Raw genomic sequence first — 14,046 nt, 5'->3', positions numbered from 1 at the left:
AATTGTCTATTTCTCTGTCTGCTCTCCCCAGTAGTCTCCAAGCTCCTTGAGGAAATGGGCCATGTCTTAATTGTCTTTGCATCTTTAGGACCTAACAGAGTGCCGAGCTTTTAGTAAATGTTTGTTGAATTACTGAATGCCTGTCCAGAATAAAGTAGATTCTAAGTAAATATCTATTTCTCTATGATTAAATCATATTTACACCAACATTTGTAAAATTTCAAAAAACGTAGTAAAGAATCGACACAACGTCTTTGTCATAAAGTAAATACAACACTAAGGTCTCTGGTGCACTTGAGTGGGAAGAGATGGTCTTACCTGGCATTGAAGGGGAATGGATCTTGAAGTTGGATGGAATTGTGTTTTAATTCTAGCTCTGACACTTAATAAGTCTTATAACCTTGGGAAAATTGTTTAACCTCTTTGAATTTTGGAATCCTTACCAGTAAAAATAGAGTTAATAATGGCCACCTTTCAGATTGTTGTAGAGAGTGAGTAAGATAAAATCTAACCTGAGAGGTCTGGTTTAATGCTTGCCACATAGAAGAACATCAACAAAGAATCCTATGCTTGATTCTTCCTCCCCACTCTCTCTCTTTCCGTCTCTTTGCTTGGTTCCACTTTTCTTGCCCCTTTTGCATCCCAGACAGACATCATGTTAATGAAATAAACAACTCTGGATATAAAGATAGGAGTTTGAATCTCAGCCCTGCTACTGACTGTGTTTGTTATTTTCAAAAATTGTATAAGCTGTTTTTATTGTATTCCTGGGGTTACATTTCTTTGTTCCACTCTCAGCCCCTACCACAGTGCTATGCACAGAGTTTATTCAGTAACGTGTATTCAGGAAATATAAGTTGGGTCCCTATGGTTTCTAGTTAAAGAGCTGCTGCTGGAAGAAGGATTCCATGATGGGGAGGGCGGATGAGTTCCGGGATGAGGCTGCAGCTGCTGACCTGGCCGATCAGGACTGGCTTGGAGCCATCTACTTGGCCAGCACTTGATTGGTTGGACATAGAAAGGAATGAAAACCAATCAAGAAAGATGACCTTTCGTGGAATTAAGCAATTTGCAAGCAGCTGCAGAGATCCTGGGACCCCAGTAAGAGCAGGCAGATTTGCCTGGCTTTTATGTTGGACTCACATCAAACTCATTAATGTCAATAAGAAAGAAATTGAGCTTGTCTTTGTTGTGAGCCTAATGAAGCCTTTGCTGGTTGCACTAAATTTCTCCCTTTGATTTCCGTCTCTTTCCCTTTTTCTGTTTCATTTTATTTAATGCCCTTCTGGGCAATGGCTCTTTCACTCTTTATTTTCAAACAAGGGAGGGGAGATAGAGAAGAGGAAGAAAAGTTTAAAAACCCTAAGAAAAACTTTAAAGGGAGTGTTTAGCTTTTCTCTATGGTGATATGCTTAGATCTTCCCAAATCCACATCTGGGAAAACTCTGCCCTAGGCTGATGCGTGGTGAGGAGAAGGTGGGGTACCATTATGTGGCAGGTTAGCATTCACGCCAAGGGAGAGCTGATTCCCTCCCTCTCCGCTGAACCACTTCCCAGTGTGAAGTATCTCATTTGGAAAGATTGCTAAACGAGGCCTCTAACTCACTTCTAAGTGGTAAGTTAGGTTGTAGATAACGCAAAACCCATCTCAAACTGACTTAAGCAAAAGGGAGCCTTTATTAGCTCATCTACCTGAAAATCCCAGGGAAAGCTGGCTTTAGGTAATGTCATCAGGTATCAGTTCCTCTCCATCTCTTGGCTCTATCATCAGCTTCATCTGCAGACTTCATGTGGTAGTTTTTATCCACTTCCACGGTGATGCTCAGATTATTTTCAACTCCTGATCTGTGCCTGTTATCAATTTATTGCCTTCTTTGCGGAAACAAATATAGGCCCTTTTACTATTTTTCTGTTGTCCGCTGATACAACGTTAGGCTTTGTCAGCAGAGGAAATTGAACACGTCTCAGGAGGAAGGGGTTTCCTGCCTGGCTCTGATGTGACCTTTCTTCAGGCTTCTGAGCACAGGCAGCTTCTCGGGTACAGGGCTTCTGCAGTCCAGAGTAGTCAGCAGCACCCAGAGGTCAACAGCTGTCCCCAGGACCACCTCCTGCTACGATCAAGTCCTTTCACAGCAGCGTGCTTACAGCTGCAACCTGCAGTGCTTCCAGCCTCTCCAGGGCCCTGCTCTGCGGTGCACAGCAGCCGGTAGTCCCCACCAGCATTCACTAGCACTCTCCTTCATGCAGTTTTGTAGTCTGAGTGTTTCTAGTGAGACACTTCCCCATGTACAGCTTTCCCCAGCACCCTAGATGGTGAATTTCTGACAGACTCTAGAGGATGGATTTCTAGCAAGTTGCACTGGCATGGCACCACAATGACTTCTCTGTCATCCAGTGAGCCACAACCCTGCTGTCTCCAACAAGGTCTGGACCCTAACCCTGGAGGAGGGTAAGACTGTTCCTTGGGTACTCTGTCTCAGTGCTAGGGGCATGGCTACTCCTTATGTCTGCCACTCCTATATTCTTTAGAGTTCTCTTTCCTTCACACTAACCAATGCCACATTACTCCAATACCCTGTCATAACCAATCATTCGTTATATTCAGTTTTCCTGCTCAAGTTATTGTGTGGTTTCTTTCTCCTGATTGGACCCTGGTTGATATACAGTCATCCCTCCGTATCTGCTGGGGATCGGTGCCAAGACCCCTGCGGATACCAAAATCTGTGGATACTCAAGTCCTCATATAAAATGGAATAGTATTTACTTTTAACCCACACACATCTTTCTGTATGCTTTAAATCATCTCTAGATTACTCATAATACCTAATACAATGTAAATAGTTGTTATATGATATTGTTTAGGGAATAATGACAAGAAAAAAAAGTCCTTATGTGTTCAGTATAGATGCCACCATATAGGCCTTTTGGTCCAAGGTTGGTTGAATTTTTGGATTTGGAAACTGCCCATATGGAGGGCTGACTGTATCACCTTCCCAAACGACAGTGCAAAAAACATCTTTATACATGTGCCCTTATGGACTTGAAGTTTTATTTGGGTATATATACCCAAAACTTGACTTGCTAGATCATAGGGTAAATATTTAACTTAACTAAATCCTTCCTCACTGCTCTTTCAAATAACTACACGCGCCTATACCTCCACTAACAGGGCACATTGGTACTTGCGTCTCACCTGACCACCAACTTTTGACCACTCAGCTGTCAAATTCTTGTCCAATGATGTCAGAGTGGTACTTTATTTTTCTGAATTCCATTTCTTTGATTACTGATGTCTCTTCAAACACTTATTGGGCCCTCAGAGTTTCCTCTTCTGTGAACTACCTTTTCATATCTTTTGCTCATTTCTTTTTTTTTTTTTTTTTTTGATTAGCCCTGAGCTAACATCTGCTGCCAATCCTCCTTTTTTTGCTGAGGAAGACTGGCCCTGAGCTAACATCCATGCCCATCTTCCTCTACTTTATATGCGGGATGCCTACCACAGCATGGGTTGCCAAGCGATGCCATGTCCGCACCCAGGATCCAAACCAGCGAACCCTGGGCTGCTGAAGCAGAATGTGCAAACTTAACTGCTGTGCCACCAGGCCGGCCCCTTTTTGCTCATTTCTTTTATTGGTGTTTATAATTTTTTTTTGTTGAATTGTAGAAGTTGTTTGTGTATTCTAGAAAACATTCCCTTGTCAGTTTTAGACATTGCAAATATCTTCTCCCAATCTTCCTCCTGTCTGCAAACTTTGCCCCTGATGTACTTTATTGAAAATAAACCCTCTTTTTTGGCGTCATAAAAAGAAGTTTCATTTAAATGTTTTTCACTCTCCAAAATATTCTGCCACATATCTTCCTCTGACATACGTTTACTTTCATAGTTTGGTTTTATTTTATTTATTTTTAATTTTTTTTTTAAAGATTGGCACCTGAGCTAACATCTGTTGCCAATCTTCTTTTTCTTCCTCTTCTTCTTCTCCCCAAAGCCCTCTGGTACATAGCTGCGTATTCTAGTTGTGAGTGCCTCTGGTTGTGCTATGTGGGACGCCACCTCATCATGGCCTGATGAGCAGTGCCAAGTCTGTTTCCAGGATCCGAACCAGTGAAACCCTGGGTCGCTGAAGCAGAGCGTGCCAACTTAACTCCTCGGCCCTGGGCCTGGCCCCTGGCTTTAAATACTTAAAATACACTTTTGATTATGGTATTAGAAGTGATCCATATTTTTTCTTCTATTTATCGAGCCCAAAAATATATATTTTAAAGGAAAGAAGAATGTGATCGTCAGCCTTTGTGAGGGACCAAAAAGCAGTGCATGGCAAAGTTTAAAGTAAAAATGAATTGTCAAGACTAATATACATAAAAGGAGACAATGTATCACAAAATCTATTCCATATCAGTATGGTAATTACTGGAATGCTGATTATGATTATGATAATTATTGGAATATTAGAATAAAGCATTAAGCCTGGAGACCTCATGGTGATTGTCTAACTGTGGCTTTGAATGGCATTATTCTGCTTAAGAGAAATTTCATCTTTCTACTCATTACTCAGTTTTTGTGGATAATTGTTCGGTTTGGTTTGGTTGCCTTGAATTCATTCCTCTTTTTTTTTTTTTTTAAAATGGCAGTAGTATACCAAATTTCCTTTTCTATTCTCAAGAATACAAACCTTCTCTATTTTCAGATCACATAGTTTGGGTGGGATTAACCCCATGTCAGGAGTAGAATATGTTACCAAAACTTGACATTTAGAGCCACAAAATTCCTCAGTCCAGTGATTGGTCAATGAGAACATATGAGCTAGGTCTGGCCAATGGGCAAGCTTCATTCCCTTGCCACAGGGATTGGTTCAGCAATCTCAGGTTGGTCCAGTCATAGTTAACCCCAGGAGGTATGCAGAACTATAAGAAAGAGACACTCTTTTCTTTTTCTGTTGCACTTAGACTTGGGTAGATGTTATCCTGCAGTTGCCAGAAACTACCACATGAAGCCTGCAGATGAAGCTGACTCTACAGCCAAGAGATGGAGAGAAACTAGTTTCTGATGACATTACCCAATGCCAGCTAGATAAGCTAATAAAGTCTCCCTTTAGCTTGAGTCAGTTTGAGATGGGTTTTGTGTTATCTACAGCTTAGCTTACCACTTAGAAGTAAGTTAAAAGCGTAACTTACCAATCTTTCCAGATGAGATATTTCACACTGGGAAGTGGTTCAGCGGAGAGGGAGGGAATCAGCTCTCCCTTGGCGTGAATGCTAACCTGCCACATAATGGTACCCCACCTTCTCCTCACCACCCATCAGCCTAGGGCAGAGTTTTCCCAGATGTGGATTTGGGAACATCTAAGCACATCACCATAGATAAACACTCAAAAGTAATTTTTTGGTTTTTAAACCAAATTACTATATGGTGTTTAGAAGCAAAAAACTATATACATATATAACTATATATATAAGGACTATATACATAAAAAGGATGTGGATAAAGCGACATGGACAGAATTTAAACCAGGTGCTGAGTGAAGAAAGGAAGAAGCGCAATGAGATAGAATAAAATACTATCTCTGTAAACACACATAATGACGATATATCTTTTGCTAGATTACATTCAGACAGAAGGATATATATCAAGCACTTTAGAATATTTGCTTTGTGGGGGATGGAAATAAAAGTAAATATAAAGTAAAAAAGGAAGGCTTTTATAGATAATTATGATAGTGTGTGACAAACTGAAGAGTATGATTAAATTAACTCTTGGTACATGAGTCTGAAGTTCAAAAGAAAATTTACTTTTATCATTACAAATGTTCAGACAGTATCTGCTCAGTGGTCAACAAGTACCTCTTAATTTACCTAGTCTTTTGGGATGAGTGATATCTTTTCATTAGTTTGAGGACTAAAGGGAATATTACCAAAGCAGTAATATAGGCCGTGATGAAAATAACAACAAAAATATAGAAATTAAAAAATATAAATACTTGAAGTTCTGTTTTAGAGACAAAACTTGTAGAATACAAAAGATTTGTTCAAAAAGGATTGCAGGATAAAAAGCCTAAAAAAAAAAGATGTTATTGTTTTGAGTAGCAAGCCATGTTGATTCACTTATATACAAATTAAGTAATAAAACAATGAGGTCATAGAGATTGAGTAAATTGTCACAAGGTAGGTGGTTAAAATAAGGCTTCTGTGACAAAAATAGTTCACAACCTTAGTGATCTAACAGTTTATTATAGTAAATATTTTGACAAATGTAGTTTCCTATAACTACTCATAGTATCAGAATTAGAAGTCAACAGTCCTTGGGACCATTGAAACAAATCTTTCAATATTACAGGAAAGGTTTTTGCCATTCTTAGTAAACATTCTTAGACAGAAACTCAACTTTATGTTGACAAGATAGCGAATAAATCTACATTTAACTTAAATTTTGTGATATATGAATGTTCACTAAGCTTTTTTCAAATCTAACAAGATGGAATGTCTAGTTGAATACTTTGTCTTCTCAAAGCTCCCATTCAACAGTCTTCCAGTTCTTTTCAAGGGTTTTCATTATACTGCTAATTAGGTTTTGTAGCCTTTGGCTTCCGTTACATTTTCCAGACAAGGCTGAATTAAAAAATATGGGGCACCCCTGAAGGAGAGATGTTATCAGTGGGCTGTGATTTTTCTGGCAGGTGCCATGAGTCAAACATGTACCATGACTGTGAGGGGTGATTCTTGGAAGTTTACATTTTGGCCTGATGAGGACCAGGGAAATAGGTTACCAGACCAAGTCTAAGTGCTTTGAAGTTAAGGATTCCATTCCTTTTTCTTTGTGTTTCCCACATGAAATGCAGATGTATAATAAATGCCATATACATATTGAAATAGATTCTCCTGCTCTCATTGAACTCAGCAGCAAAACCAAAGAGAATGTGAAAAGCAAGTAGACAATGTTACAGATTATTGCCCAGATCCACACCTTGGGTTTTACATTTTTCTTGTTCATGTTGTTGTCTGAAATATTTCTGTATGCGGAGCGATGCTTTCTTCTCGAGCACCAAAGACTCCATGGTTAAAGCTCAGAGCACACGATTTTATTTCAGCTGCGTAACCAATATAGGAATCCTATCCTTATCTATTCCAAATTGGTGAGCAAATGTTTACTTACCAGGGGAAAATATTAAGCGCTAATATGGCAATAATATCAATCTCTGAGCTCGGAAAAGCAATTCTGAAATTACACACTATGATATGATTTTGATAAAAGATATCATTTAATTGATTTCTGCCATAGTTGCAAGGACAAATTATCTGGCAAGGGGTCCTTCTGCATAGTTTTCCTATTAAAGTTTGGGCTTCTTTTCTTACAGGGGTTGCTTCAACCGGATGGGATAAGTCTTTTAAAAAGGGCACATTGACACATAGGGACAACCTCCTGCTTTCAGCATGGAACTTCTGAGAAAAAGTAATAGAACATTAACCCAAGATGATGAAGGCGCTCACCTGACGTTTCATGCCAAGAATGATGTGTTTTCCCGAAAGTCTGCCCACTTTGCTACCTGAGCCACTGTGTGGGTGTAAGGTGGCTATGGTGTCATGGAAAGAGCATGTGAATTCTGGACCAGTCACTGCTTCTCTTCTCTTGTGTGAAGAGTGTCTAGAGATACTTAGGATGTTTGTGTTTATAGGTGGCTGGCATTTTCTCTCCTTGGGGAAGTCTTTGCACGCGTAGAGGTGTAGGTGTGTGTATATATATATACGCATGGGTATACAGCATAAAGATATGTGTGTGTGTATGCGTGTTTTAGGAACCCCTAGACGTGGATAGATCAGCTGGCTGCTCCCTCTATGCTACGATTTAAAGGCTGATGCTGAAAATTTCCCTCATCTGACCCGTCTAAATATTCCCCTTCTGGCTCTGTCAACATTCATGGTGCCTAAAATCCTGCCAGTTATCCATGCTTTTAATTAAGTTATGGGCTGACAGAAGCCTCTGTCAACATGCAAACATTGAGGGTAGTTAATATATTAAATAATTAGCCACAGTAACATGGCTCTCAGTTTATGTAATTTGCCAGAAATAATTAACCAGATCATTCGGGAGTAGAAAACTGGAATAGTAAGTTTTGTTGGGGTGATGGTGGGTGGTGGTTGAGGAGAAACTGAGAAAGGTCCCACATCTGGGAGGTCCCAGGCTTTGCAATATGCTTCACTGAATCTCTCGAAAAGGTAAATTGGACATCTAAAGCTCATCAAATGTTGTAGGTGTGGAAAGCAGAAGGAAAGGGAAAATACATCTCTAAAAGGTGAACAGAATGCTAAAGATCTACTTTGCTTATGTCATAAATTGAAATCTGGCCCCATCTCTTTTTCACTTAATGGCTCTGAGGTCCTTTTGCATACGTTTTGGGTGTAATAGAGGGTCTGACATGTCTATATTTAACTAAATACTTTTTGTGTCTGCATTTAAAAGAAAATAGTCTCCTAGTTAGTAAGCCTTGATATGTACATATATAAAACTTGAGAGGAGATGCGTGATGTGTGCATATTTATATTCCCAGAAGAAAGGGAGGTCTGCTATGCACTTGTTATCTCTCTGGCTCCCTTGGACACAGGCTGTCCTGACATAAGAAGCCATGAGGCTCATTATTACAAATTCTGACTCTACAGTGTTTCAACACTAAGTAATTCATCTTGAGTCAATGAAATGGAAGAAATCAGAAAGCCAAGTTGCTGTATAATGCAGCAAGTTAGTGAAACAATGTAAGAAAAGGAGTAAGTTAGCCAAACAGCACCATGAGTTTAGCTGGGTCGAAGAGTCACCTACTTCACTCACCTGCTGAGCTTCCCAGAGAACAGAGCTATTTACCTGAACTGAGCAGCACTGATTTGTCATGCCATTGGATTTTTCTATTCTTTCCCTCCGAGGAAAGCGATTTCCCTTCCATACTGCAGGTGGCAGCATTGCCGGCCTCAATCCCTGCTCTGCCGTGGTTGGCTGAGTGTGTGATGATGAATCTGCCAAGGCAGAAATGCTTGTTTGCATTACAGGAGACTGTAGCTCTTTAGAATTTCATTAAAAAAAGAAAGACCACTCTTATTGCTATTATAATCATTTTACATTTTCACTATGTCTCTAGAGCAGGCAAATATGGCAGCAGCGTTGTAAGCTTCTGTGTGGCTCTTTCAAAATCAGAGGTAAGAATTTTTTAAATTCCTGCCCACGGTCAAAATAGATCTACTACTTTTAATTATTTTTGCAAAAGAATATTAGTGGCTACATCTTAGTGAGATTACAGTGTGGAAATATTTATTCTGTTGTGCTAAAGCCACATGGTTAGTTTTCAGCTGGAGAAGTTATTCTTTTATATATTTTATTTTCCTGATTCTATCTATTGAATAATGTCTTATTAAACAGTAATAATAGGTAAGTTCCTACCATGTTCTGAGTTTGGTGCAGAACATATAAATTCTTAGATTATGAGCTCCTTGAGAGTGGCCATTTTGTCTTAATTATGGTGTATTTCCAATACTGATTAATACATATAAAATAATGATATTTAATATTTGGATGTGCCAGCCACTGTTGCAAATGTTTTACACATATCAACACATGTAATTCTCATCACAATGGTCTGAGGAATGTATTGTTATTATTATCTCCATTTTATAAATGAGGACATTGAGACGCAGAGAGAGTAAGTAACCTCTAGGCAAGTTTCAAGGTATGGTAATCTTGGTTACTTTTTGGTCTCTGAATGGTTTTTTGATTTAGTATCCCTTAGAATGCTAGATGTGTGAGTTCCTTAAAAATTGAAGCAAAGCAAAATTTCACATATTTTAAAAAATGTATTTTGTCATTTATGCAAATATTGTGTGATTCCACTTAAATGAGGTATCTAGAGCAGTCGAATTTGTAGAAATAGAAAGTAGAATGGTGGTTGCCAGAGCGTAGGGGAAGGGAGAAATGAAGAGTTCTTGTCCAATGGATATAGAATTCTAGTTTTGCAAGAAGAAAAATTTCTGAAGATCTGTTGCGTACCAATGTGAGTATACTTAACACTACTGAACTGCACACTCAAAAATGGTTAAGACGGTCAATTATATATATTTTTTTACTACAATTAAAGATTTAAAAAAGACACTTGTCCAAGAGAAACAAACAAATCATAATTTGTCATTATGTAATGAATTCAGTTTGTAGTTAATTAAAGTTTCAGTTGAGGCTCTGAGCACATTAAAATCATATTTGTTGGACCAGCAAGCAGGGTCAGATGTTTGCTTGTGTTTTTTTATGTTCCTAACAGTGAACTCAAAAAAGTATATGCATTTGATCGCCAAATGCTCTCGATAAAGGAGAGTTACTGATAAGCAAATATTTTTTTTATTGTGGTAAAAAACACATAACATTAAATTTACCATTTTAACCATTTTTAGGTGTACATTCAGTAGAGTTAAGTATATTCGCACTTTAGTGAAAGAAATATCTAGAACTTCTTCATCTTGCAATACTGAAACTCTATACCCACTAAACACTCATTCTACCTGCCTCTCCACACCAAACCTTTGGAAACTAGCTTTCTGTTTTCTGTTTCTATGATTTTGACTATTTTGGATACTTCAAATGAATAGAATCATACAATATTTGTCCTTTTGTGACTAGCTTATTTCGCTTAGCAAAATGTACTTCAAGTTCATTCATATAGTAGCATGTGACAGGATTTCCTTCTTTTTTAAGGCTGCATAACATTTCATTGTATGTATAACCACATTTTCTATATCCATTCTTCTGTTGATTGACATTTGGATTGCTTCTACCTCTTGCCTATTGTGAATAATGCTGAGATGAAAATGGGTGTATAGATATCTCTTCAAGATCCTGCTTTGAATTCTTTTGTATACATACCCAGAAATGGCATTGCTGGATCATATGGTAATTCTGATTTTAATTTTTTGAGGAATCTCTATACAGTTTTCCATAATGACTGCACCATTTTACATTCCCACCAACTGTGTACAAGGGTTTCAATTTTTCCACATCCTCGTGAATGCATTATTTTCTGTTCTTTTGATAGTGACCATCCTAGTGGGTATGAGATGATATCTCATTGTGGTTTTGATTTGTATTTCTCTTATGAGTAGTGATGTCAAGCATCTTTTCATCAGCTTGTTGGCCATTCATATATCTTCTTTGGAGAATTGTCTATTCAAGTCCTTTTCCCATTTTTTAATTGGGTTATTTTTGTTGCTGTTGTTGACTTGTAGAAATTCCATATATATTCTGGATCTAAACCCCATGAGATATATAATTTGAGAATATTTTCTCCCATTCTGTATGTAGGTTGCATTTTCACTCTGTTGATTGTTTCCTTTGATGTGCAGAAGTTTTTAAGTTTGATGTAGTTCCATTTGTCTCTTTTAGCTTTTGTTGCCTATGTTTTTCGTGTCATATCTAAAAAATCATTGCTAAATCCAATGTTCCAAAGCTTGCTTCCATGTTTTATTCTAGTTTTACAGTTTTAAGTCATCTTATGTTTAGGTCTTTAATCCATTTTAAGTTAATTTTTGTGTATGATGTAAGGCAAGGTAACTTCATTCATTTGCATGTGGATATCCAGTTTTCTGAGCATCATTTGTTGAACACTCTGTCTTTTTTCCATTGTGTCATCTTGACACTTGTTGAAAAATCACTTGGCCATGTATATAAAGGTTTATTTTTAGGTTTTCTGTCTATTCCTTTGGTCTATGTGTTTGTCTTCCTGCCAGTACTACACTGTCTTAATTACTGTAGCTTTGTGGTATGTTTTGAAATCAGGAAGTGTGAGGCCTCCAACTTTGTTCTTTTTCAAGATTGTTTTGTCTACTTTGGGTCCCTTGAAATTCCTTATGAATTTTAGGATGGTTCTATTTCTGAAAAAAAATTCCTTTGGGATTTTGATAGCCATTGTAGTGAATCTGTAGATTGCTTTGGATAGTATGGACATTTAGTTAGCACTTTTAAATGGAGAAGAAAAGTGCCAATACAGGCATGATGCGGTCATTTGTTAAGCACCCCTAGTTTGCAAAATTTCACGATAAATATGGAACAGTAGGAAGAGTCCCAAGACTTTGAAACAGAAGACTTTCATTTAAACCATTACTTTGCTCTGTGACCTCATGCAAGTCATTCTATAGCTCTGAGCCATAGTTCCCTCATCTTTAACGAGGATAATAATCCTTTGTGTCTCCTAGAATTGTTGAATGAATTGAGTGAGTTAATGGCAAGAGAGCACTTTGGAATATTAATGATTATAATTATAAAACTATGATCAATACTAGTAATGACTTACATTTATATGGCGAAAAAATTGTAAAGAAAGTCTATACTTTATGTCAAAGTAGACTATCTTAGCTTGTGAATCCCTAGAAGGCAAGGAGTTGTTCTTGTTTAGTTTTGTATGTGTCATGTAGAAACACAAACAAATTTATGGGCAAGCTTTTTGGTGGTGCTGACAAGGAGAGTGGAGATAGTCATGGATAATGTTCCGGAATAGCAAAGGACAGTTTTTACTTAGGAAATAAATATATGTGTAGCTTGACTCTTTTATGTAAGCCAACCCAAATGGATATCAGGGACAACTCCTTAATATAGGTGTGGATGTTTTAAAAAGTAGAATTTCTTTCTTTTTTCTTTGCTTATTGCTTTGTTCATCCTACCATCCAGACATATAGAATCTACCACTGCTAACATTCTGGGACACCCTTCCTTCTTGTTTTTTTCAAGCATGTTTTTTGCATAGGTGAGCTCAAACTGTACATGTAATTTTGCATTCTACTTTTGATACTTAAAAATATATTGTAGACATTTTTCTACATCTTTAACTCTCCTTAAAATCATATTAATGACCGCATAATATTATATCATGTGGATTTATACTAATTGACTTAAGCAATTGCCTAATATTGGACTTTTAATATTATTCAATTTTTAGCTTTAATGCTAAGATTTTGTTGCTTCTACTCTGGAACTACTGATCTAGACTCAACTTTGTTTCTTTCTTAGGAGAAGGAGACAGACTCTCTGGGTCTAAGAACTACGGTCCCCAGGAGAATTTTCAGTCAACGTGGAAATGCCAAGGAGGATGAGGAGGTCTTTCCGAGATTCAACAGGGTCTTCATGAAATCTCTGAAATATCTGTATTGTGTTGGTCCCCCAAGTTTCTTTTGTGAAGATGGGAGCAACATGTGATATTCCCACTTCCTCTTTTTAAAACCATCGCTGGGCTGTCATTTCAGCAACATCTTAACAAATGAAAATCCTCCTCTGAGTCAATAGTAATTATAGGAATTTATCACAATTGCCAATCAAGGTGTTCTGAAGAGACTCATCTTTCTTGTTAAATTAGCTTTCACTGCACGCAAACAGTGAGTTATCTTTAGGAAATCAATTGCAGGGAAATTACAGCTTTCATGGAGTGATATAACCTTGCCAACCGTCTTGTTATACATAATTCCTCTACCAAAAAATTCAGCTGGGCTCCTGTGACTTATTTTCAGGGATTATATTTCAAAGCATGAAATGTGGAAAAGTCAACTTCTAAAGGCCCAGGATGGAGGTGGAGGCAATGACCTTGGGAACGTCCCAAGACACTTGTAGCCAATTAAACTGTCACCCCAGATGAGGTCAGTAGCCTGGGGCTTGTCATCGTAAAAGATTTTGATCCAATGGATTTGAAGGAAGCAGTCCATTACTGGGGGTAGATGTTACTGGCTATTCTTTACATCCTACAGTAGAAGAAACTTTGGTTCGAGGATACTTTGGGTAATTACTGAGCTCTATTAAAGAGGCAGTAACATAGCAGATTTTTCTGAAAATGATCAGTGGTGTGGAGTGATCAGGGATCATTTCCTGTAGCAGTTGGAGAAAATCCATTTTAACATTTAATCTCTGCTACCGGTTCCCACATCAAATATACGGCTCATTGATGCTATAACAAGATGGTAATTAATATGCAATTAAGCCAGCATTACTAGGGAATTACCATGTGGTTTTTAAATTAACTTGACTTAGCAGTTTTTATATTT

General features: G+C 37.8%; 1 long non-coding RNA gene across 1 annotated transcript in view; it reads left to right on the top strand.

The window, feature by feature from the left end:
* LOC124231600 (uncharacterized) overlaps positions 1 to 13,617 on the top strand; it is a 59,691-nt gene extending 46,074 nt beyond the window's left edge. Inside the window, exon 5 of the long non-coding RNA XR_006886612.1 lies at positions 13,025 to 13,617. This is a non-coding gene — a long non-coding RNA (uncharacterized LOC124231600). The remainder of the gene's footprint in view (positions 1 to 13,024) is intronic.
* The last annotated feature ends 429 nt before the right edge of the window (positions 13,618 to 14,046 follow it).

The sequence above is a fragment of the Equus quagga genome, chromosome 22 (genome assembly GCF_021613505.1).
Source record: "Equus quagga isolate Etosha38 chromosome 22, UCLA_HA_Equagga_1.0, whole genome shotgun sequence".
In the NCBI taxonomy this organism is placed as follows: Eukaryota; Metazoa; Chordata; class Mammalia; order Perissodactyla; family Equidae; genus Equus; species Equus quagga.
The sequence above is the reverse complement of the archived record's forward strand: the minus strand, read 5'-3'. Positions and strand labels throughout refer to the sequence as shown.